Raw genomic sequence first — 26414 nt, forward strand, 5'->3', positions numbered from 1 at the left:
TTGTTTACGGAAAGAAACAAATTCAACGGCACGCGTGATGTCACTTCAGTTAAACCAATCAAAACATTTTCTAATGATGTCTATCCTTTTCGTTTAATATGTCAGGCAATTTATGAATTTTATTTTATTTTCTCTTACTAGATGGCAGAACGACTTTTCCATTAATCGTGTTAATTTTTTTTATAGCATGAAGAATCATGCGTTTAACAACTACTATAGAGAACTTTCTCTTATTCCAATACCTGAAGCTGAAGTTTCCATAACACTGCTTATAATGGAGATGACATGTTTAACAAATGAGGAAGTAACCGGAAGTAACTTGCCACAACTAAACGATCAATGGCTGATGCTCATTGGTTAATATCCAAGTTGATTCTTTCCATAGACAGACTTTTTTTTAAAACTCTTTCCCCTCTGTGGGCACTAAAAGGGCCTTTTATTGCAAGCTCATTATGGATTCGGCCAGGTCCACAATGGGGCGGCCGGGGGTGAGGGACGGAGCCCGACATATCCGGCCGGACCACCCCCCGAAAAATTCCTGGGAATTATTTGACCCGTCCGAATTTGATCCCGGGCCCCCAGAGTGGTAGGCTGCCGCCTTGATCGCTCGGCCATCCGGCCGTCATCCATAGGCAGACTGTAATGGTTACAGGTCGGAGAATTTTAAAAAAATATATAAAACTTTATTGTTAATTTTTATTTATATTTTAAATTTTCCAAAATTTTAAACATTACTTAAATCAAAGCACAATTAATAAAAACTAAGAACATCTCTTGATTTTGCCGGAAAGAAAGAGATTCTTGCTGGGACCGAAGAGGTGATCCTTACATTTGCCGGGCATGGATAAGCGATCCTCGCATTTTTTCCACAGAGAGGCGATTTAAGGATAAAGCAATCTGTGTCGATTGTTTTGATCGTTTTTCGCGCTTATTTCATTAGGCGTGCGCGATGGTGTCTATTTTATTTTTATTTTTTCTCCCTAAATTGCGCCAGGAAGCCAGGCACATTGTCACTTTGATGTTACTGTATCTCGAAAACGACATCATGGAATTCTATTTTTTAAAAATACTGTACATTTTTGGATTACTAGTCGCAAGTAATGAAAAATAGCAAAGTTTTATTTTATTAAAATCGACCGATTAAATTTTGACAAAAGTCACATAGAAGAGGCATTGTTAAAACTCCGCCTCAAAAATAAAAACTGGAAATTTTGATTTTTTAAAACTTGAGATCAATAAGAGTCGTTGTTCTTATCTTTACACCGTTTAAGTAATTGTAATATTCTCTAAATATGATAATCATTTAATGATTTTTAAATAAAATTGAGAGAAAACAAATTGTTTTTTCCGTCAGAATTCGAATTAAAAGAGGAAATAAATAAATAAATAAATATATATATAATTATATATTTATAAAAAATTCAGTATACATTGACACTAGAGGGCTCTGGGATGTAACAAGATGGCGCCGTTTGTTGTTGAAAGTTGTTTACGGGGGAAACGAATCGAGATGAATGCTTCAAGAACGTAATATGTAGTTCTTTTCGATTCTCTCTTTTGGTAAGATTCGTTATTTTGTTAATATTTTATACGGATATTATAAATAACGTATAATAACGTTTAATTTAAAAGAATAATAAATTAATTACTCGGATTTGACAGACCCGCATAGTTAGGTCGAGAGCAAACAAATTCCCGTTCCCGGGATAAACATGTCAATTGTTGCGAGCCAAATCGTAAGAAAGTGCATTTAAATGTTAAGAGAATTTATATATTTTTTATCTTCGTTATTTTTTCTACTTTCCGAAATTGTAGAAATATTCATTTTTACGTGTAATTTACTTAGCGGAGATTGTAAATATCAGTTAATTGGTAGGTAATTTGCGATACAAATGTATAGTATCTCTGAACGAGCAGTTATTTATTGTGACATTGTCACAATGCCGTGCTGCAATTTTTCGTCACGATCTGTTTTTTTAGTGTCTTGCCTCTGTATATCATACTTTCCCTGTTATCAATAGAGTCGTGCGGGTCTCACCGTTCAGGGGGAAATTTTTGAATTTAAATAACGTGACTTCCGGTTTCCACCGGAAGTTCGCGTATAGTTAATCTCTTCCTATTGCCCTATCTGGTCTCCACTTTCATCTATCTAACTTCGTACTCGAGATGAACGGAGGACAGACTGACGGATGACGGCGGGAATTTATAGGTCTACGGTTTTTTCAAATTGCAGACCAATGAGGCAGGGGGACCTTATCAGAGCTGTAGACTATGCCCGTACGAGTAAAAAAATCAAAGGAACTGATTTTTTAAAATCTATTAAAAATGATTAAGAAAAATTATTCTTAACCTTTTGTGTTTACCAAAGATCGTATTGAACTACTTAAAATTATATTAAAAATATAGGGGTGCAAAAGTAGGTATACAGTTGAGAATCTGAGAAATACAAATGTTTGGTGTTTATTATTATCTTATCTTTTATTAGTTCATATTCCTTATTTCTGATTTAATTTGTACATAAAAATAAATGTTTTTTCTTCCTATTTTTTTCCATAACAATAATTGTATACCTACTGTTCCCTCTGTATATAAATTTTTGATTGCATAGCTTCTCATGTATTACCAGTAAAACAGTATTTATATCACAATTTTAACTTTTATAAAACTAAATGTAAATCCATTCTTTATAATATATAATGTAATTGTTATTTTTTCCTCCATGGGTTATTTTTAACTTGCTTTTTATTCTTGTTAAATGTTTTATTGGGGTTTTTTTCTTTGTTGTGTTTAATTGGGGGCAGAAACCAACTGTTTCTGACATTTCCAATTATAGATAAAAAAATAGATAAAACTGATAGAAATCTGTAGTTATCCTTTTCGCTTTCTTCCTGATATTTTGTTCGAGGTGAATGTTAAAATAACCATAAACTGGTATTAAAAGACTTTAAAACCATCACTTTATTTACCTCGGATGAAAAGTTGGGAAAGTGAAAAGGATAACTATGAATTTTTTATTAAAGTTTTATCAATATTTATATATTTTTAATATAATTTTAAGTAGAACTGATTTTTGGGGAAGGCTAAACTTTGGGGAGGTGGTTCAAATCCCTCAATCAGAACTGCAATTTTCAGTGGCGTGCCGTGACATTTGATGATAGGGAAGCTGTGTTTCTGTAAGAAGCCGACTTCCAGGGGCAATCAATTAATTGCGCGTCAGGGCCCGTTCGTATTCGTTTGTTCAATAAGCCAGTAAAAACCGTATACTTCTTTAAATGTATTTTTAATAGATTATCTGACGTACTTAATAAATAAAAAGTTCAATATAATTACCTCCGTTATTAGATTCAATAAATTCCCTACGCCCTCTAAATGCCAATTCTCGCTTTGAGAAAAAACATATAACATCTATTAATTTAGATATATCTATTAATCGTAATTATCTTGTTATAATTTTCAATATTTATTTTATATTGTCTACCAATGTTAAATTCTATTCCTCTTTGATTTCCAAATTGCTTCAATTTTATGAAAGAATCGTCATTCGTCATAAATTTTATGGTCAAAATGTCGAAATTTTTTGTTGACGTATTTATATTTAATTTAGGCATTGGTCTTTCTCTTTTAATAATGTTTTCTTTTTCATTATACGGTCTTGAGCCAAAACTTTTTTAAAATAAATTTTTGAATCACTAGCCACGATATAAGGGCTAAAATTAAAATTATCAGAAAAACTTACTTGGTAAAACAAAATGTGTGACGAATATACATACCTAATACAAAAAATTCTTCAATTGTATGAATATACTTTTAATGAAACTTATAATTAAATATAACTTTGTGAAGAAACGTACATAAAAATAACAAAATATTCTTTACTTTTTAAATCTTAAAACAATCCACTTACAAGTTAGTGAAATAGCTCCCTACGAGTGGCTAATGAATGGAATCGGAGACGGTCCAGGTAGGTGTGTCCGTGCCAAATCCCGAGGGTGCCGATACCGGTCAATGTCAAATGCCTCTTTTGTCGCGTCACTAGTATATCTCAAAGGACGCGACGGGGTTGTTGTAGATTTTAAACGTTTCTCACCATAGCTGTAAAAATCTAAATATGTTAAACTTAACAGATTGTCCGTCGTTCGTTTTCTAACTAATTCGTTTTAGGATCAAGTGTTCACGGAAATTTCCAAAATTTACAACTTTTCGGTCACTCTCATTGAACTGGAGAAATTTCTGTCTTTATTACATCTAATATTACGAAGAGATCAGACCCCACTGTACTCGGCAAGAGATTGGTTCGGTTAAGCTTCTGTTTAAGTAAAATTTCGGCTCTTTCGTCGGGGTTATATTTATGTTTCTAATTCCCTAATCGCTTAATTATTTAACTACAGTAGAGCGTCGATAAGTGGAACCAATTGGGGACTGGGGTCCTTCCAGTTAATGATTTGTTCCAGTTTCCGACTTTGTACGAAAAAATACATTAACCTGTCCGATGTTCAAATTTTTCTCCGTTGCGTGTCGCTTCGCGTTGAATTTTCGTCGATTTTAAGCCTAACAAAAATTTTTATAATAATCATCGAGGCTATTGTATCGTTAAAAATTATTTCTGCATTTTGTACAAACAAAATAAATATATTAAAGAATATAAAAAACATGAAAATTATACTTTAGAAGTAAATTTAGTATCAAAAACATTCGATTCAGCACGACACAGTCCGACTGAAAATTGTTCCACTTTCCGGCCATTCCACTTACCGACGTTCCACTTATCGACACTCTACTGTACTTCTTAAATAGAAATAAGTCGAAACCGGTTACTTTGTACTCGAATATCTGTAGTCTTGGGAAAGAAGTGGAAAGAAATTTTTATGACAACCGATACATAAAACGTAAATTTAAGGAAAATAAATTCTAGAGCTTTTTTTGTACCATTGTACGTCTCATTCATTAAATTTGGTTGTAAATGATGCAGCCAAAGTAACAGTTAATTTTTTATCACTGTACTAGAATTGTACACGTTTTTTCTGCATCCCCTTACAGATGGGACATACTAAATCGTAATATCACCGGTTTAACATTGAAATCCGTAAGTAATATAAGATGGGAGAGCAGAATAAACGCGGAATAAATGTATCAAATATTTTAATGGATTTTTTAAAACTCCTGTCAACTATACAGAACTATCATAAAAACATGCCAGTAAATTCCTATCGGTCGGGTTAAGTTATAAATCTAGTCTACGGTGGGCAACCTTTTTTATAACGTGGGCCAGAATAAATTTTACGTTTTTTTTCCGCGAGCCGTAGTAGTTAATTGACGCTTTCTTGTGACTCGTAATTTTTTTAGTCTGCAAATATGAAATAAATAAATAAAAAGTTAATTACTACATTTATTTCTCTTATCGTTTTCGAAAATTACAAAGAATTGGAAAAATAACTATCAATTAGTTATTTTTCCAATTTAATAATCTATTAAAGATCTCGCGGGCCAGATAGAAACTTTTCGCCAGCCGTAGCTGGCCCGTGGGCCGGGGGTTGCTTGCCGTTGATCTAGTCTGTTCATGATTCACATAATCGGGCGAGGGTGGCCGAATATTTAGCAGGTGGCTAACAGCCCACAACCGCTCCGGGATATAAAGTTGCGACTCTTTACGCGTGTGTCGCTTCTACCAGCTAAACCAGGTGAGGTTGGTGCTCTGTAAACCGCATGTGACAATGCCTATATAATCTGGCTGATTGGAAACTGACCCGGTTTCGACACTCCTTCCGCCACCGAATTCATTCGAATATACAATAGCAATCTTATCGTTTTTTTCACATGTAGTATAGAAATTTGTAAAAGATACATAATGCAGTTATAATAAAATATTAATTTTAATTAATGCAAAGTACGTTAAAATATGAAAATTTATATTTTATAAAATACAAGGGAAGGTCATTGGAAGGTGGAATCGGCACTTCCATCGCTTCCAATGACGGCACGCCACTGGCAATTTTATTTAATTTCTGAATTAGAAGTTTACTTTTAGGTAGTTTGTTTATAGATTTATATCTTTATAAAGTGCCTAAAAGTAACTTCTACTAAGAATATAAATACATTATGATGCCAAATATAGAATAAGAATAAAGCAAACTGTCTATTGGTATTAAAGTCATTTATTTGCAAAATATTTAATTAAAAATGACTACTTTAGACATTTCAAAATGTCTTCTTCAGGTTGAGCTATTCAAATTACATATAATTTAAATGGTATATGCTTGATTTTGTGTATAGTATACACTCAGAAGTACTTGTATTTAGTTAAATACTTTGCAAATAAACAACTTTAACCATGATAGACGTTATTGTTATCCTACCAAGGATTAAAAAACTTTATTAAGATTGGCTTCTTCAGCTCTATTTTGAATTATTTAGTATTAATGTTATATATTTTGCAGCATTTTATGGATGAACAAATGATATATTTTAAATGAAATTTAGTCATTAATAGATGTTGTGGTTATTTTGAATATTGAAAAAACTTTGAAAGTTTTATATGTTGTTCAAATAATGTGTTTATACTCATTTTAAGCTTATTTCAAAAATGTAATAGTGAGATTTTAGAAATGTATCATAGAAGTTCTCTTAGTGCTTTTTTGCATTATAAGTTTTTACTAGACCAGGTCTTTTCAGATCAATAAAAGCTTGAGAGGGGTTGATAAAACTTTGCAAATATAAAAGATTTATTAAAAATATTAAAAATTTTACATAGTTTATTACTCTCACATTCAGGAAAATGACTTTTAAAAATTATTTATGTGGGCTATTGCTTAAATATATAATGTATAATACATAATATATATTGAAGGAATCAATGGAAAAATTTTTCTTAAAAGGGGGTCAATATATGAGAAAGGTTGGGAACGCCTGCTGTAGATCATTGATAAGTAACTAAAAATTACAATTTTTCTATAAGTTCTTATTAAAATTGTGATTTCAGTTGTGTTTTCTTGGTTTCCACAAAACTTCCATATTTATAGTAAATGTACACAGTTCAGCAATAAGAAATATTGAAGCATGCCAATTTTTTTTGCTTTAATATATTTTTTCTAGAAACTTTTATATATTTTTTATTAATTTAAAATCTTGTTTCTCATCTATATTTTGAGCATTTTAATATAAATGTAATATTATTTTAGTACTTTTATTTTATTGTCAATTTATTTTTGTAGTTAACATCATTATATTATAATCAAATTAATATCATTTAAATTACTTCCTTCATTATAAGTTAACAAAATTGAATTAAAATTATTAAGAAATTATTTAAAAGTAATTAAATATGAAAATGTTTATATATGTTACTGTGAAAGACCGATATCTGGAAAATGTCGAGATTGAGATTCTCTGGTGAAATCATTAATGACTAAACATCTATTAATGACTAAATTTCATTTAAAATATATCATTTGTTCATTTCATTTAAAATATATCATTTGTTCACCAGAGAATCTCGACCATGCATGAAATAACCATGCATTCACACAGTTATTTCATGTATGTACGAAATATTTGGTAAATATCATTATTTCTCACTTACACCGGCAAATGTCGACATTCAGCATGCACTAATGGTAAATGTTGAATAAAAATATTTTTCTTATGTTAAGTCAAAAGTGCAAGTTTTTAATATATGATATATGTCAAAATAGGAGAAAGCTTAAGTAACGGCACATGTAAATAAACTAAAATGAACAGTATATTCTTAATCAGAAAAGAAAAATAATACCAATAATAAACTTACACATAAAATATGTGATTAATGTCATACAATCTTATTTATTGCAACAACTTAAACTGTTATGACACTTTGAATTGCACAAGACTCCCTTGCTTTTACAACTGCATTTAGTTGTGGAATACTTCTTTTTGCAATTACAGCGTGTATAGCCCTGCCTTCCACTTCTTGAATTAGTTGCAGCTGCTTCTCTCAGGAAGAAATCTTACCTAACCTAGCCTAACCTAACATTGCATGCACCAACAAATCTTGCATAAGACTGACAAACAGCAGTGTTTGAGAGTATGACAAATAGATGTGGCTTTTTGTTTTGACTTCCACCAAAGCTTATCTGTGCTTATCAACATACACTGCCAATTGTTCGAATGCATAATAATATAACCAAATATTCGGTCTTTCAACAACGTATTTTGTATGTGTTGACATTCACCGGAGAATATCGACATTCTCTAATTTCATTCTTTCATGGTGACATATATATTATATTTATTTGATTAGATTTTTTCATATCTTCAACAAAATTTTTAAAGTATAGTCATGCATTTCTTAACATTCATGATATGCTTCTCAGACTCCATAAATTCACATTTTTTTTCTGCTTATCAGAGTCCGAATAAAAAACATATCTAATTTCAATCACTTAATTAAGCACTTTCAGACCACATTGTCAATCTTCAGAATCTAGAATTAACTATTGTTCTCTATAATATATTCTGATATGTTCTGCAAATAAGACATTTTGTACAAACACCATGTTGTATATGTATTCAGCAAAATTATATGGGAAATTATAGTGTACTGTATTGATTAAATAGCCAAGTATAGTATTAATAAAAAATTTTATTGTGTAATTATTCCTGTGTCATAAATTTTATTATATAGTACAATATACGTTACGTGACATTTTTTTTTAATTAAACGATATGAGAAAGAAAACTATCACACTTACAGAATTATTGCAATTTTTATAAATCACTTGGCCTTTAAAATGTTTTATTTAGAGTCTTAATGTTATTTCTGTTAAGGCCCAATAATTATTTTTTTTCTTAAAATTATTTAAAGAAATGAGATTAAGATGGAATTATTTTGGAAAATAAGTTTATATGCCATAAAAACTATTAACAATTTAATTCATGGATGGTAAAATTTTTATAACTTTTATATTTAATAAGAAAAGTGAGTATATTTTCACTTTTCAAGAAAAATCTAAATTGGAAAGGTTCAAAGGAAGAATTTGTACTTTGATATTCATTTTTTTTTTTTTTTTAATGATCAAATGACTAAAAACTTTGGCGAACGTTTTAAGAAGTTATTTTGGAAGTTGTAAGAAAATCAATTAATACAGTTTTGATTGAAAACTGATTGTGAACATATCACCGATATTCTACTATATCAGATTGTAAGGCAAACATTATAAGAATGGTTCGATAGATGTCTTGGATTTAATAAAAATTGACTTTTTCCTAGCAAATCTCATTCAATTGGATCATGAATTAAGTTATTTTTGGAAAATATAGATTACTCCATTAGATAGAAGATTTCTCAAGAGATTAAATGATTATCAGTGCTTAGTCATTTTCCCAATGGATGGGTGTGTTGCAATAGCTCTATGTTGCCCAATTAAAAACATATATGAAGTTTTATTTTAGTTTTTTGTAGAATTGTGGTTTATGGATTAAAACATTCATACTAAATGTTTTCATATTTTCATATTATTACTTTACATACTAAATTTATAGTAGTGTAAAGTGAATTTGAAGTAAAGCAGAGACCTACTTTTCTGATAATACAAGTAAACAGATGCTAGGAAACAGAGATTTTCGGCTTTATCACATGTAGATGAATGTAATTATAACTGAATATATGACAAGATTAGATTTAAAAAATGATTACATAAAAATCTTTTTTTTACTGCCACATAAGATTAAAATTTAAATATTTTAAATTTCTTATATAATTTTTTATTTTAATGATAGTTATATAAGAAATTTAAAAAAATACAACATTATATAATTGTTATGCATTAGTTTCCTGCAGTTAAATCTTACATAGAAATTAGAATTCCTTTTTAGAAAGTCATTATATATTGATATTTAAAGTGAAATGACATATAAAAAATTAAAGTTCTAAGAAGCTTTTAAAATACTTTTGCTGAAATTTTAGATTGACTCTGTGTACTGTGTTGTGATCAATTATTAGTTTCTTATTTTTAAACTGTTTTTTTAAAGAAATGTAATTTTTTTAAAGGTGTATTAGAAAAATGTTAAGATGTTTTTAATTTTAAGAAACTTTCATATTATTGATAATAGCATAAAATATTCATTTGTATTTTTATTTTAAATGCCATTTTTTAATATATTTGATTATGCAAAATCTCTTGGTATTATTTTATCCTGGATCTTTAAAATTTATACCAGTAGCTTTACAAACAAATTGGGATGTTTTTGTTCTAAATGAATATTGGATAATATAGAATAGAGATGATAAAATTGAATATTTATATATATAATATATGTATAATATATATAAATATTTAATTTTATTATCTCCATTATGTACAGTACTATCTTATATTTATATAATATACATGCATATTGAAATTTTTGTTTGTGTGTTTATTTTTAAACTTCTAACAAAAATATTTAAAAATACTTTAAAAAAATTATTTATAATTCTGATATTTTAAGATTTTCTATATAATAATAAGACAAATTATATGTTAGATTTTATTGATTAACTTTTTTTAACAGTCTTTGATATTTTTTGACAAGATTAGTAGGAAAAAAAATGAAATAAATTAGTATATCAGAATTTTTTTTTACTTGTTATCTTGATTATTTTGTTTTGTTAGAAATTGATTAGTTTGTTCTTAACAAGTACAGACTTCTACAAAGATGTTCAGACTAACAGAACAAAACCTTAAAGAAAAATTGATTAGCAATGTTTCTTACATTTTATATTGACTAAAAAGTACAGTACAACTGTACTAAAATATGAATAATGTAATTTTAAATTTCAAAGCACAACTTGAAATTTAAAAACGAATTCTTACTTTAGTACTATTCCGTATGCTTGAAGATGATAAAGTAGAATTATTGAAAGTGTTTGTAAAAAACAAAATTTTTCTTTTCAATTTTTAATTATTTCTTGAAAATTCCTGAATTTGATAACAGTGTAAATCAGTTTTTAATTATTAATATTTTAAATAATTTCAATTTGTTTGAAGCACTTTAAATAGATTTTTGTTAAGTAATTTTTTAGAAATTTTATATATGTTATTTATTTTCTTTTAAAAACTTTTTCTGAAAAATCTTTTTAAAAATAAAATACAGTCAAACCTGTTTTTACTTTTTCAGTTTTAGAAAATATATTGAATAAAGTACAATGTAAATATTTAATATATGACTTCCATATACGTTAAATTTTTTTAGATACTCAATTTAAATATTTATTGTTTTACAAAACTAATTTAACTTCTCTTCTTGTATCCTACATTAAATTCATTCAAATTAGTCTTAATGTGATAAGCTTGATAATAAAAATAAAATTTTAAATCCTGTTTGCTTTAGATAAAATAAATTACTGTTATATGGATTAAACATTATTCTTAATAATAGACATTATTCTAATCCTTCCTAATTAAATTGGTTTTTAAAAATTGATTGAATAAAAATTTAGGAAATGTCTTATTTGATTAATGTTCTACAAGCGAGCACAAAAATACATTTGCTAATCAAACATGTACACATTTGATTAGTGAGCAGAACTCCAAAGATTTATTTACTGACATTTGCAAACATTTTTCAAGCTGATATGAATGCGTTTCTAAAAATTAAGTCATTTATTTATGTCTTAGTGTTTTAGAATCTGTTTTTAAAAGAGAATGTTTAATCAAGAAGATAAAATAAATTTTGCATTAAAAATAAAAAAATTTGTTGCCATATTTTGAATTATATAATTTTAATTTATAGTTTATTTTATTAAATATTACAAAAATTATCATCTTAATGGCAATGTTAATTTTTAAATTATTTGAGTATAAAAATTGATTATTGTATAATTCATTTTTCTTATGGAGTTAATTTTTAAGTTATTCAAAAGTTAGTAATGTAATTATTTAACGACAAGAATTATAGAATTAATGATGTAAATTTTTAAATTTTTTTACCATAAATAGCTACTTTCTTCAGTGTTTTATTTGAATATAAAATATTTTCCAGGAGCGTTAAGTAATCTATAAATTAATTATTTAGAAAAATTAGAATGAATTTAAATTATTTGATTACTGTTCATTCAGACAGAGTATTAATGAAGCTTTTTTTATGTAGCTTATAGAATTGAGTTCATTCTCAAAATTTGATTAGTCAATTTTGATTAAACTTTGTCATTTTATGTAATATGATATGAGGAAATTATAAATGTAATAAAAGTTAGGGGTCCATGATTTTATTTTTGACATACAATGGATCAAAGTGACAATGTCCAAGGTTGCTAGCACAAGCATGTGCACTTCTTTTAATATTCTTTTTTATAGCGATGTCACTGTCATGATATTAGCAAGTGATCATCATAGATAGCTCCCAAAACAATATTATAGTATTGACTTGATGGAGCTTTTACTCAATTCTTAGTTTAAGTTCAGGCAGAAAATGAACTGTGCCTTGTTATAACCAAATTAACTGAAATTAATAGTACAGTGTGTAAATTTATAGATTTATCCTATTGTAATATAAAGAAATCTAAATAAATGAGTAAACAGTTAGGACCTATAAGATTTCTGATTAGTTGAATAATTTAGATTATATTCAAGTCATTTCTTAAAATTAATTTATAATATCTTACAATTTTATTTATAAAAGAATTATGATTTGTGAAGACTCAAAAAATTATTTGATCTGAGATTTACATTTTTGTAGAAAAATTTCATGCTTTAATTGATCATTAACTTTTTTAATATATCAATAATCTAATTTTCAATTATTTAAAAAAAAAATCAATATTATAAAGAGGAAGAAAGAAAACTTTATGGATTGAGAAATCTTATATTTAAAGTTAATAAGATTTAGCAATCTTATTAACTTTAAATATAAGAGTGCATTAACTTCTTGCAATATATAAAAGTCAGAGTTTTAAACGTAAGTATCTGAAGAATACAAATGATTCAAAGTATTTGCTATTATTAAAAACATGACAGATAGATCAGTTGCTAAATAAATAGAAATTTATAAACAAATGTATATGAAAATAATATTTTAAATACATTTTTTAATATTTTTATTTACAAAATACAAAAATCCAATTATAAGCATTTCATGAATAATTATTAGCCTTTTACTCTGATGCCAATTAGAGTGGAATATTGATTATCCAAATTGATTGGGGTTATAATTATCTTAGACAAGTGCAAACTTAGATAAGAGAGACTTAAGAAAAAGTTATAGTGTAGAAATGATGATTTTTTCTTTAATATAAATTTTATTCATTACCTTACAATTCATTATTTTCTTCTATTCATTCTTCATTACTTTCATTCATTACTTCTACTCATTGTCTTACAATTAAAATATTACAATCTGTTATCTTACAAGATTTGTCAATGATTTTGCTAAATATAACAAATATTTTGTTACCATTTTTTCATTATCTGTAACATAAGTTTTAAACATTATGCAAATCATTTATTTTAAATTAAAATAAAGCATACAAAATGAAGTTGGAAATAATGAAAATTCTAATTTTTAAATATTGTAAAAGAACAGATAAATCATTATATTCATTTATAAACAAATAAATTAACTGCATTCACATTTGATATTTTGTAAGGTAAAAAGTATGTGATATATTAATTTAGTAATGCAAGGTAGTCTTAATTAGCCATTTTAAGTGGGACCACATATACAGCAGATTACTGAAACTTGTTAGTGTAAAATTGAGTAACATTTTTTCATTTATGTCATTAATTAATTTGAATAAAACAAATAACATAAAAAATATATAAGCTTACAGTTAAAAGTATCATAATTAGAAAAACATTTGGAATATAAAAAAATGATATGATAAATAATTTATTTTTATTTAACATTGATTTTAGTCTATTTAATTACTACTAATTTTATTCACTTTCATTAAATTGTAATTGTGCTGCAATTTGAAAAAATTGTAGACTTATAAATTTCCACTGTTGTCTGTCCTCTGTCTTTCCTTAATCTTGAGAATGGAGTTAGCTAGATGAAAGCCAAGACTAGTTATGGAAAGCTTAAAGGTAGGATGCCCTGATTAACTATTTGATGTAAACCAGAAGTCACATTATTTTGACTCAAAAATTCCCCTGAAAGGAGTTAGATAGATGACTGGCACGACTCAGTTGCTAAAGGAAAAGTATGATGTACAGAGGCAAGACACTACTAATTTGAAGGTGGAGAGCATATATTTAAATTAAAAATTATTAAAAATATAATTAAAAATTGTAGTCAAGCATTGAGATTATGTCAAATAAAAATTGCTTATTTGTAATATATGTTTGAACAAATCTATTCTTAGAGACTATAATAATATACATACATATTATTATACTCTCTAAGATTATATATTATGATATATAAATTATAATAATTATATACATATATATATATATATATAGTTATATATAATAATCTGAATTTAGCTTAGACATTTGCTTTGTAAATTTATAAACATTATAGGTATATTATATTGTTAATTATATTATGAATAAATGATTTTCTTCTTTTATAACTTTGTCTTGTAAGCAAAATCTCAAGAATTAGATATTAATGGTGCAGTTTTTTATATTGTTTAAATATCAATTTCTTTAAAAAAACTTTTCTTTTCTTAAAAATTAATTGATTTAACTTCACAGTTAGTTTAACCGTTGTTATTTTGTCTGTACCGCATTTTATCAGAGACAAAGACTATTGGGTTTTATCCTCATCATTCTTTATTCCACTATGCATTTCGGGTGTAATCTTTTTTGTCTATTTTGCCCCCCTCATCAGGTGTTACATTTCTTTTTTATATATATATATAATGTTCAGACATTCTGTTACGAGGTGTTGATGTTTCCAAAATGAGAAATGCCTTGGGGGACGGAAACATCAACACCTCGTAACAGAATGTCTGAACGTTATATATATATATAACACCTGATGAGGGGTGCAAAATAGACAAAAAAGATTGCACCCGAAATGCATAGTGGAATAAAGAATGATGAGGATAAAACCCAATAGTCTTTGTCTCTGATAAAATGCGGTACAGACAAAATAACAACGGTTAAACTAACTGTGAAGTTAAATCAATTAATTTTTAAGAAAAGAAAAGTTTTTTTTAAAGAAATTGATATTTAAAATCTCAAGATTTTAGTTTTTAATCTATATGTTAATATGATCAAAATATAATTATCTTGTGCAAACAGTTTAATAGATAGTGTGTAAAGATGATAGTTAAATAATGCTAATAAGTTAGTTAATGTTTTAATGATTATGAACAGCAAATCTAATATTACAGTTTAAACAAATATTAATTCTGACCAATAACTAATGAGACATTTTACATTAATATCATCAGAATCTGAAGTGTTGTTTAACTTAATAAATATTTAGGTACTATTAAATTTAAAGTTAAGTCAGTATTACATTAGCATTACAGATTACATGCATTATGGAATCTTCAATGAAAAATCTACTAATTTTTTAAACTTCTTATTAAATCAATCTTAAAAAAATTGTAAAATAAGTGCTACAATAGTGTTAAATTAACAACTGATGACTTTTATTAAAATAATAGAGAGTTTTCAAAATTAATGCTAATATTTTAAATTACTGTAATTATGTTAATTATTACTTGATAAATTTATGATGTACAGAAATTGATAGAGTAACTGTCCATGTTTTATTTCCCATCTGAATTCAAACATCTTGTTTACGAGAGGTATATAGGAAGTGCCATGAATGGAAATGGTGACTTCACAATAGAGAAGGCATTTTCTGTTCTGCAGTTTTCAAAATTGAAATCACTTATCAACTATGAGTAATCTACAGGAGCTGTAGAATTGTGGTTGATGTGGGAGGAGTGATAACAAATATGCTGTAGCAAGCATAAGAAGAATTTAAGTATTGGTTGCATGTATGCTATGTAACATGAGGTGTGCGATTGAGAAATTGTGATGGGAAAATGTGAAACTTGAAATAATTATCCAAAGTTTTAATGTATATTACAATATTCTCAGATAATAATTAACATAAATACAATAATTTAAAATGGTAGCATTCTTTCTGGAAGACTTTGTGTGTGCAAACAATGGTAATGTTACTATTTAAATCTTTAATGTATAGTCTTTCTCATGATTATATATTATAATTTTTTTCTGTCAAAATATTTAACTAAGCTTTCTATTATTATGAGAACTATTGTTTAGTTCAATATAATAAGTTTCACTTTACAACTGGACTCTTCATAATAAGTTATCTAAATGATAGACACTTTACAATTGTTATCAACTGAACCATGTAGGTGATAAATAAACTCATTAGTGATTTGGAATGTGTGTTTTAGATATATAAGCAAATCAGCAGTCTGGTAATATTAATACTAGTGATGTAACGAATATTCGGTTACTACCCAGTATTCGGCCTATTCGGCCTATTTTTCGCTATTCGGTCGAATACCGAATATTTAATCACTATTCGGCCGAATACCGAATACCTAAAAACAGGAGTAAGAAATAACAAAAACACAGTAAATTAATCATTTTGGAAACTTTTATTAATGTTAAACATTAAATTATAATTATTAAAGTTAATAAGAAATAGCGTCTAACTCTAGTAAATTATTTCGTAATTAAATAATATAGCCTTTATCTAGCCCGATATCTTATGGCATTGATGGCATGTAGGTTAGAACGTATCGGGCATCAGTGTTATTGTTTAGTTAATTATGTTATATTCGTATTCTTGTATATTTTAATATTTTTTACGATATTTTCAAATGATTTACGAAACGTTTTATTGAGACTTATCGTATTTAATGAAATAATTATTTATTTCTAGAAGATGAGTAACTACTATATCAGTGATTCTCAAAGTGGGGGTCGCGACCCCAAGGGGTCGTGAAAAATATTTGGGGGGGAATATTTGAAAAAATTGATCTGGCATCAATTTTTTCAAATATTTTATAAATTTACTATGGATTCATGTTTAGAAATAATAGAAATAAAAAATATATAAAATAATTTTTACTTAAATAAATTGCACACATAAATAATAAAAATAATATAAATATTTAAATACAAGCCTAACCCCCTCCCTCCGGGATGTTTTTTGACACATACTTATTCTTCGAGGGTCCTTTGAAATTTTTAAGTGCAGGAGGGGGTCGCGGTCCAAAAAGTTTGAGAAACACTGTACTATATAATATATTTTATATATAAAGCAAAGAATGAGCATTTCTTATTATATGCAAAAGATAACATTTGAAATCATGTTAATTTTAAAAATATTGACAAAAACAATAGCAACAAAATATCACAAAACTTCACAAATAGAAACCCCCAATAATATATTTGAACTGTTTCACATCTGGGGAGAAACTAGACCATATGTCCCCACTAAAGTATATATCCTTAGGGTACTAATCAGTCTACAAATACGTAGTAAAAATAAAATTTTACTGCTTAATTAAAGAGTTAAAATGATCGATTTGCAAATAAAATAACTTATAAGTTATAACTTACATCTAAATACCAACAACTGCCTAATCATATCGGGCTATTTATGGCTATTACATAAATTATAAACCAATTTGGCACTAGAGGTAGACATTAGGCTCCATCTCATATTAACTTTAATAATTATAATTTAATTAATACATTTAAATAATTTAGACCTACTGGAAGAAAAAATTGTAGTGACAGCGGACCAATAGAGAGCAGGGTGCGCGATCCTTGCATAATGAGGTTTGCGTGCTAGTTTTTATATGTGCGTTAATCAAGCTGAATAGTTTGGCCGAATATTCAGCTATTCGGCCACGCTCCTTGCCGAATATTCGGTATTCGGTCACGCTCCTTGCCGAATATTCGGTATTCGGCTGAGGCCGAATATACTATTCGTTACATCACTAATTAATACATAATAAATGGAAAAAAGTATTTAGGGAAAATAACAAGTCCATAATTACAAAGTTTTCAACCAATTTAATCAAGGAATTTTCTGTGAGAATTTCAAAAAACATATTTTTTATTGAACCATCATAATATATAAAACCAAATCTTCGCTAACCATGAAAATTTACTTGAAATATTTTATTTTTTTCGTCTAGAAATGTATCATTCTCGTGTTTTCAGTAACATAGAAATCCTTAAAGATCTTCTAAGGATTCTGAATATCCCTAAAAGATCTTTGAGATTTTTTTTTAAATCTGCAATTTATTATGGAAAGGTTTTCAGATTTTTAGACTTTTAGAATTAAGAAAATCAACCAGATCTCCATTAGTATATTCAATTACTGCTCCATCATCTTTTTTATAGAAAAATTAAATATGAGAAAATAGATTAAGTAATTCTTCAGTTAATAGCATGCTAGATTTGGTAAATTAATATTTGGTTGAATAACAGTCTCATTACTTCCATTTTTATATTAATGCTTTTTATGTAGAAATCTTAATTACATTGTTTAGAATTATTTTTATTGCTTTATTATAGAATTATTAAGCAGAATAATTTATTTAATGATTTTGTATTTTGTTAATAAATTTCATAATATTAATTTTTTGAAAATATTTTAATTAGAGAACTAAATTAAGCACTGGGAACTCATCAGCGTAGACAACTACTATGATGCTAATGTGATCCTAAGTCTATTCTCAACATAGAGAATTTGTTGCACAAGTCCAGATGAAGTTATGAGGTATTAAAAAGTAATTTTTGGTTTTATTTAATTTTAAATTCTAAAATTAAATTTTTATGTAATAATTATTTCACTTCTATATATATATACTCTATAAATCTATTTTTTTTTTTTTTTAATCTTGAATGTCTCTGTTAGGAATTTTTTCCCTGTACCCTTTCTTAACTTTTAATTTTCTTTTCCTTTTTGGTTTAGATTAAATTTTTTTCCTGCTTCTTCTAATCTTACTTCTCTTTGATCTCTTCCTCTACTTCCTTCAGCCTCTCTTCAAATTTTTTAGTATTCCATCTATACTGCTAAACAGAACTTATAGAGTTTTCAGTTTTATTAATTCTTATAACATAAAATAATTAAATATTAATTGTTAACACAGTTAAAAATCCAAACAAAATTTTTAAAAGTAAAAAGTGTTGTCATATATGGAATTTTCACTTTCCCAGCTATTGTATATAACAGAGAAAAAGTATGGCAATCAGTCAATAAATGATCCCCATTTGTGGACTTATAGGAGGACCTTGAAATGAAGAGAAATGCAGAAATATTTAGGGGGATTTTTTTCTCTATATTTTTGTAGGGGGCAAAATTTTGTTTACTCACTTTGAAGCTTAATAATTCCTGTGTTTTTTGTTGAAAATTTTTCAAATTTTGCACGGAGGTTTGTGAATTAGGGGGATTGATACGATTCAATTTTGGTGGTTAAAGATCAAGAGGTGGGAAATACAGGGACAAGAGACATGTTATCTCTTGATTGGTTTGAACTTAAGGAAGATTTTACTTATTATTAGCATTTACAATTTTGTGTAAAACTCCTCTTTAACTTCAAAATTAAGCTTTTTGCCATTTTATGATAATTAATAATGTAAAAAGTTTTTAAATAAAATGTAACAAATGGTGCCACCATAATTTAAAATTTTTTTGCTGGGAAAGTTATGCAACTTGTTGCTGGATTTTTATGTATAGAAATATTAAAAGAGAATGTCTACAATGTTTTGTATTCCAATTTTTTACCTGTTATGTTTATATTCAGAACTGAGAGCATAATTATTTTTATTTGTTGTTAAGAGTTGTTATTAGTACATCATTTACCAAATAAGTTGAATGATACTTTATGCATGTCATCTTTAATGGCATGCATAGATAAGGCAGCATTTTTGGTATTTTTTAAAAAATTATATTTTAGTATTTTTAATTAATATTTCATAATTAAATTACATAATATAGTTACAATATAAAGACAATATAGTTATTAAGCTAAAGACAAGTTTAACCAGATGAAAAACATTCTGTGTGAAAAGAAACTAAATCTACAATTAAGACTAAAAACGCTAAAATGCTACATCTGGCCCATTTTGCTTTATGGATGTGAGGCATGGACACTACAAAAAGATATGGAGAGGAAAATTGAGGCCTTTGAGATGTGAGCAATCAGAAGAATGTTGAAGATCAAGTGGACTAGCAGAACCATTAATGACAGGGTGTTACAGATGGCAGATATTAAAAGAGAAGTAATAAAAATAATAAAGAGGAGAAAACTAGCATACTGTGGACACATACTGAGGGGAGAAAAATATGAAATCTCCAAACTCACATTAGAAGGAAAGATTGAGGGAAGAAGATCAAAGGGAAGTAGAAAACAAGGCTGGATGGGATGACCTTAAGGACTGGACAGGACTAGATACTGAATAAATTATTCATAAGACTCACAATAGAGATTTGTAGTATTTGCTGGCCACCAACCTCTCTTAGAAGAAGGCACAGGCAGAAGAAGAAGAGTTACAATATGATAAAAATGAAAACATTTTGTAGTGCAATATAAACAATAGAAATAACAAGAGACTGATAACAGCTTGACCTTTTTTATTTAGCTTTAATGAGTAGATTTCTTATTTAAATGCTAGAAAAAAGGAATTATCACATCAGTAAAATTAATAAAATATTAGTTTTTAGAAACTGAAGAATAATTTTGAAAAAAAATATATTTTATGTATATATATACAAAAATGCTAATAAATTTTACAGTGCTTTATTCTATATAATCTACATGTACTCACTCAAAAACCTTTTAATGCAGTATATATAACTTTAGAGTTTAGAAAGGAGTAAATATTAACTACATGTTGTATATTTGTAATTACAATTCATCATATTTCTAATGCAAATTTTTTCCTCTCTCAAAAAAAAGCATGTTTATTCATTTTACATGGAGTGAGTTTAAAGATATTTAAATACATTTAAATTTAAAATAATTTATCTTATTTTTTAAAAGACATTTTAGTATTTTTGGAATTCATATTTATTCTTGAATGGAGCAACTTTAAGTTATCATAAGAACTTTTAGAATTTAATTTTTAAGTCAGTTTTAGTTTTCATAGTTTATTTTCATTTAAAATTTTTTATGATTACAATTTTTTTCTTAAATTTTACTTTGACAAACTTGAGAGTAAGAACAATATAAAAATATAATTTTAAACAAATTAAATAATAAACAATACAAAAATAAAAATATAAAACTTAAAAATATTTTAAAATTTAATGATTTTATAAATATTAAAAATTTTTTTGAAGGTTTTTAAACAAACTTAGTAGATAAATGTGTTGTAGATAAACAAAATAAAAATCTTGCTAATTTAAAATTTTTAAAAATTGTATGAAGAAACAAAAATGTCGTCATAAGTTCACCACACAATCACCAAGAACTAAAAAGAAACAGTTTTTATTCAGAGATAACTTTGTTAGAGGCTACACCTCTGTAAAAAGATGCAAAACAGTTTAAAAAAACCCACTGTCTGTGATGCCAAGTATTAGAACAAATAGTATAAGAACTGTTTCTGTTTAGTTCCTGGTGATTTTGAGTGACAGACTAAAGAAGATGTTTTTTTTTTTTTTTTTTCAACATAATTTTAATATATAAATGCACTCAGCTAATTTTTTTAATTAAAATTTTTTCCTATTAAAAACTTAACTAGAAACTAAAGATCAAAGTTTTAAATCTTTATTTTGAATTCTCTTACTCATCAATAACATTCCTGTCTGTTGCTTTTGTTATGATATGAATTTTTCAATTATTGTAACAGCATCATTTTTCTTATTAGGTTGAGTCACTTTTCCCCTTTACCAATCAATGTCTGCTTTGTCAAGGACTTTTAGTGGTATTGTATTTTTGGTTTCTTCTAAACCATTTTCCTATTATGTTTTCCAAGCAAAATTTTTTTATTTTTAATATTATAAAATATTATAATAAAACATGAACAGAATTTTTAGTTATTAAATTTCGTCTTTAGATAATTTTTTAGTCGATTCAAGAAGACGTAGTCTGCAATCGTAGTCTGACGTAGACGCAGCCTCAAAGGAAAGGTCCGGTCGTCAAAGGGTGTTCTAGAACACAGTTAAGAAATAAATGGTGGACCCAAAAATTACTTTTTGAACAGACTACGTCTTCTTGAATCGACTAGAGAATTTTTAGTATTAAAAATAAAACTTTAAAAGAGTTTTCTGTATAAATATAATAGAAAAATAAATTCTAAAGTAAAAGAAAGTAGGAAAAGTAATTATAATAATTTTTATTTAAAGAAAATTATTAAAATTTTTAACAATTTTAATTTTTAAATAAAATATTTATTAATAAAAAAATTAAATATTATCTAAGAAACAATCAAGAACAAGCAATTATTTATTGTACATCATACTTTTCCTTTTAATAATAGGGTTGTGCTGGTCATTCATATATCTAATACATTTTAGGGGAAAATTTTTGAATTGAAATAACATGACTTCTGGTTTGCATCAGAAGTTTGTATTTAGTTAATCAGGACCTCCTGCTCCTAAGGTTTCCATATCTGGTCTCATCTTTCATCTATCTAACTCTGTTTTCAAGTTTAATTAATTAAGGAAAGACAGATGGACAGACAACAGTGGAAATTTATGAGTCTACAATTTTTTCAAATAGCAGCCCAGTGAGAAACAAAACTTGATGGCTATCATTTATCAAGTTTTTATAAAACTGGCTTCTTGGAGAATAATAAAAGAATGAACCATTTATTAGAAGTACAGTACATTTTTTCATCTTATGAGAACATTAAATAACTATAAAATGGATATTACTAAAGGAAAATCTCATTAACAAAACAAAATTTTTGAGAAATAAATAAATATTGATTGGTAGTCGATCGATAGGTTATGTTTTCTTTGAAATTAATCAATTTCATTAATTATTCAATATCATTATAGCAAGTGAGTGAAAGTTATTACATTTATTTTCTCTTTGCAATTTTCAAGTCTGTTACTCAAATATATAGTGGTCCATGAAACAAGTCTCCATGTTTTTTGATCAGACCTCATATTCGTAGTCTGTTAATGTTTTCAGCTGTATTCCGGGTTATTTAATTTGTTTATATAAATAAATGGTAAAATGGAATATGTAATTAGGAAGATGTCTTTATTCATCGATGGATGGAAAAATAATTGTTTAGTTTTAATGAAAGTAACATTGTTTAACTTTTTTAAATTATGAATAATTATATGAAATTTTAAGTGAAATGTTTGTAACTGTCTTTTGTGTCGTTTAGTGTTTATGAGAAAGTATGTACTGTCAAAAGCAAGGTAAATATAAAAATATTCTTAAACAAAATTTATTAATATTATTGTTGAATATATAAACTATCTTTATATACATATATATATATAAACAGTATTCTTAGGAAAGAATTAGTTTTTTTTTTTTTGTTTAACTCTTTCTATTCTGTGGGGATTAAGAGGGTGTTTTTGGTTTGAACAAGCCCACAATGGGAGAGCTGGTTGGTGAGGGACAAAGTCCAACATAATCCAGATGGACTACCCTACCTCTAAAAATTCCTGGAGTTTTTCGATCCCTAGAGATAAATATGTAGCTATTTATTATGTATTGTTTATTTATTTATTACATTATATATACATATAAGTATATTGAATATTATTAAATAATATACTTTTCTTCTTTATGAATATTCAGTTATTATTAATTTTATCACAAAAAATTTTAATTAAAAAATATTTTAAGAAGCATCATGCCTGTAATATATTAAAATGTACAATTTTTGAACTGCCTGACTTCTAATCTGTGTTCTGGAAATTTTTTAATAATTAAAAATATTCAGAAATACTGATTAGCATCTGAAAATTCCTTAATATAGATAAAAACAATCTTAATTAATACAACCAATTTCATTTAAATTCCATTTTTAACATACTTTTAATAAATATAGAATGAATTTATCATCTTAATGTAGAAAGAAATATTTTATTTTTGATCATAATTACCATTTTAATTAAAAATTGACTGAAAATTAATAATAAAAAAAAAGAAAGCAATCATTTAAAATTCTCTTATCAATATTATAGAAGAGAAATACTTTTCTTAGAAATATATTAATATTTGTATTATTAAGAAAGCTCTAGACAAGTCATATATAAAAATATTAAAATTGTAACTAATATATGATAATATATACGAATTTACGCTGTATGATTGATAACTGTATAAATTTAAACGGTTATTAATCATGTTGCTTAAATTATGCTGATCCAAATCATTTTTAAACTTAACTGCGGAGAGTTAAAATGATTTTGCTTGGAATGAAAATAAGTTGGTGATTCTTTCGCAAGTAAGAGAAATGTATTTAATAGCTAAGATTTTACAATTTAATAATAATTTTGACTTATTATTTAATGTTTATTATATATTATGTACAGTTAATTTATAAATGTAGTATTTTGTTAATATTTTTGTAAGTTTCTAAAGTATATTTTAATTTTATGTTAATTTTTATATTATTTATAACTTTTTTAGTCTATGAGAAAGTATTGTTTGTATGGCAAAAAAATTAATGTTAAGATTTCAAGCAAAAAATGTATTTTGAATTTTTAAACATGAATATATGTTTTTTTATATGTAATTTAATATAACAGAATTTTAATATTGTTTATTGTTGAATAATAATCTAATACATCTGTTATAATTAAGTAGCAGCCTAACAAAAATGAAATTTCATTGCAGTATCAAAAATTCATAAAATAAAAAAAAATAAAAAATAACAAACATTCTGTAAAACATTTTTGATTTGATTTATAGATAAGAAGGGCTATCTGTGTAAGCAACAGACTTTGCCCTGTGTGAAAAGGAAGGAAGAAATAATAGAAAGTAGAATTAGAGGAAGAGGAAATAAAGGAGGAAAGGAAAGTGTGAAATAAGTCTGTAAAACATTAGAAAGTGAAGGCAGAAAACTTTTCTGCCTGGTGTGCATTAAGAAGGCCTCCTTTAGCAAGCTCATTATGGGTTCAACTGGGATGGGGGTTGACATATCTGGTTGGATCATCCCCAGCCTGAGGATTTTTTGATCTGTCTGGATTCAATCCCAGGTCTCCCAGAGCAGTAAGCTGCTACCTTGACTGCTTGGCTATCCAGCCGACTTAAAAGTATTATAAGCTATTTAGATATTGTCTACAGTCTGAAATATCATGTGTTTTTTACATGTGTACAAGTATTGAAGTTGTGTATTAATCAGATCAAACTTGTATTTATTTACATTAGGATTTAAATATACTGTATCTTCAAAAGAGCTTTTGAGATATACAGTATTTAAGTACTAGCAACATGTGTCGTTTTACTTGGGTTTTTGAAGGGGTGTGTCCACTGGGTACGTTCAGCAATGCATTTGTTTTTAGATGCCATTATTGTTTTCTTGTACATTCATTTATAGTTTATGTAGTAAGTGTTATCAAATTAGTATCCAGATCTTTGGTGAATTTGCCATCACTGAGATGCAATCATTGTTTAGCAAAATTCTCTGCAGGTCTGTCTCCCAATAGATGGAGCCTCACCTAAAGGGAAACTTTTTAATGTGATTTCAGTGATGATGCCTTTAGGCAGGTATTAAGCTATTCTTCAGGTGTTGTCAGGCAAACTAATAATCTAATATTAACAATCCAAAAACCAACAATGTATTTTCAACAAACTAACAACAATTAACATTTATTTATTATTTTTGCCAACAAATGGTGCTACATGTAAAGGAAGCAGAATCTATATACTATCCAAATTTTTTTGGAGTAATGTATAGCTTAGTGTAGATTCCAGGGTCATAGAAGTAATACTCATAGAAACTTTGGTACAGATTGGTATAAAAATAAAGATTTATATAAAGGACAAACCAACAAGAATTGATTTTTATATATATAGATATCTCAAAATCTTTTTTTGGAATTCACTACATTCTAGAGTGTTGCAAATTTAGAGTATTGATGCCAAAAATGTTGAATTAATATAAATTATTAATTATTTTTAACTTGTTTCTAATATAAGTTGTAATATATACTAAACTTGAGTGCATACTTATACATTTATTCATTGCTCGAATCAAATTTAGTACTTATACATTACTACCAAATTTAATAACTACTACGCTATTGAAGTTGTGTATTAAAGTGAAGTTTGGAGAGACATTCAGTTACCAACTTAGCTGTTAAAGATAAAGAAAATTCTAGTCTATGAGTTGTACTAGTACAAACTTGAAAGTTTGACTTTCAATAGTTTCAGTTTTTATTTGCAAGTTTGAAATAAGTTTCAAACTTTTAAATGAAACCTGCATAGGAATAGTTCTCTGTTCTCTGCAACAAAGAAATGCAAGTTTGTTTTAAAATTTACTGAGTAAGCTGATATAAATTGTTGAGGAATCATACAGTTACAGGAT

The 26414-nt window shown here is 26.9% G+C and overlaps 1 protein-coding gene across 1 annotated transcript in view; it reads left to right on the forward strand.

The window, feature by feature from the left end:
- The first annotated feature begins 1454 nt into the window (after positions 1 to 1454).
- The window catches only part of LOC136986403 (whirlin-like), a 38650-nt gene continuing 13690 nt past the window's right edge, over positions 1455 to 26414 (forward strand). Inside the window, exons 1-2 of the mRNA XM_067283929.1 lie at positions 1455 to 1560; positions 18573 to 18690. The gene's annotated coding sequence lies outside the window, so the exon portion shown is untranslated. The remainder of the gene's footprint in view (positions 1561 to 18572; positions 18691 to 26414) is intronic.

This window comes from Centruroides vittatus, unplaced genomic scaffold, assembly GCF_030686945.1.
Source record: "Centruroides vittatus isolate TY-2023 unplaced genomic scaffold, ASM3068694v2 scaffold_1015, whole genome shotgun sequence".
Classification (NCBI taxonomy): Eukaryota; Metazoa; Arthropoda; class Arachnida; order Scorpiones; family Buthidae; genus Centruroides; species Centruroides vittatus.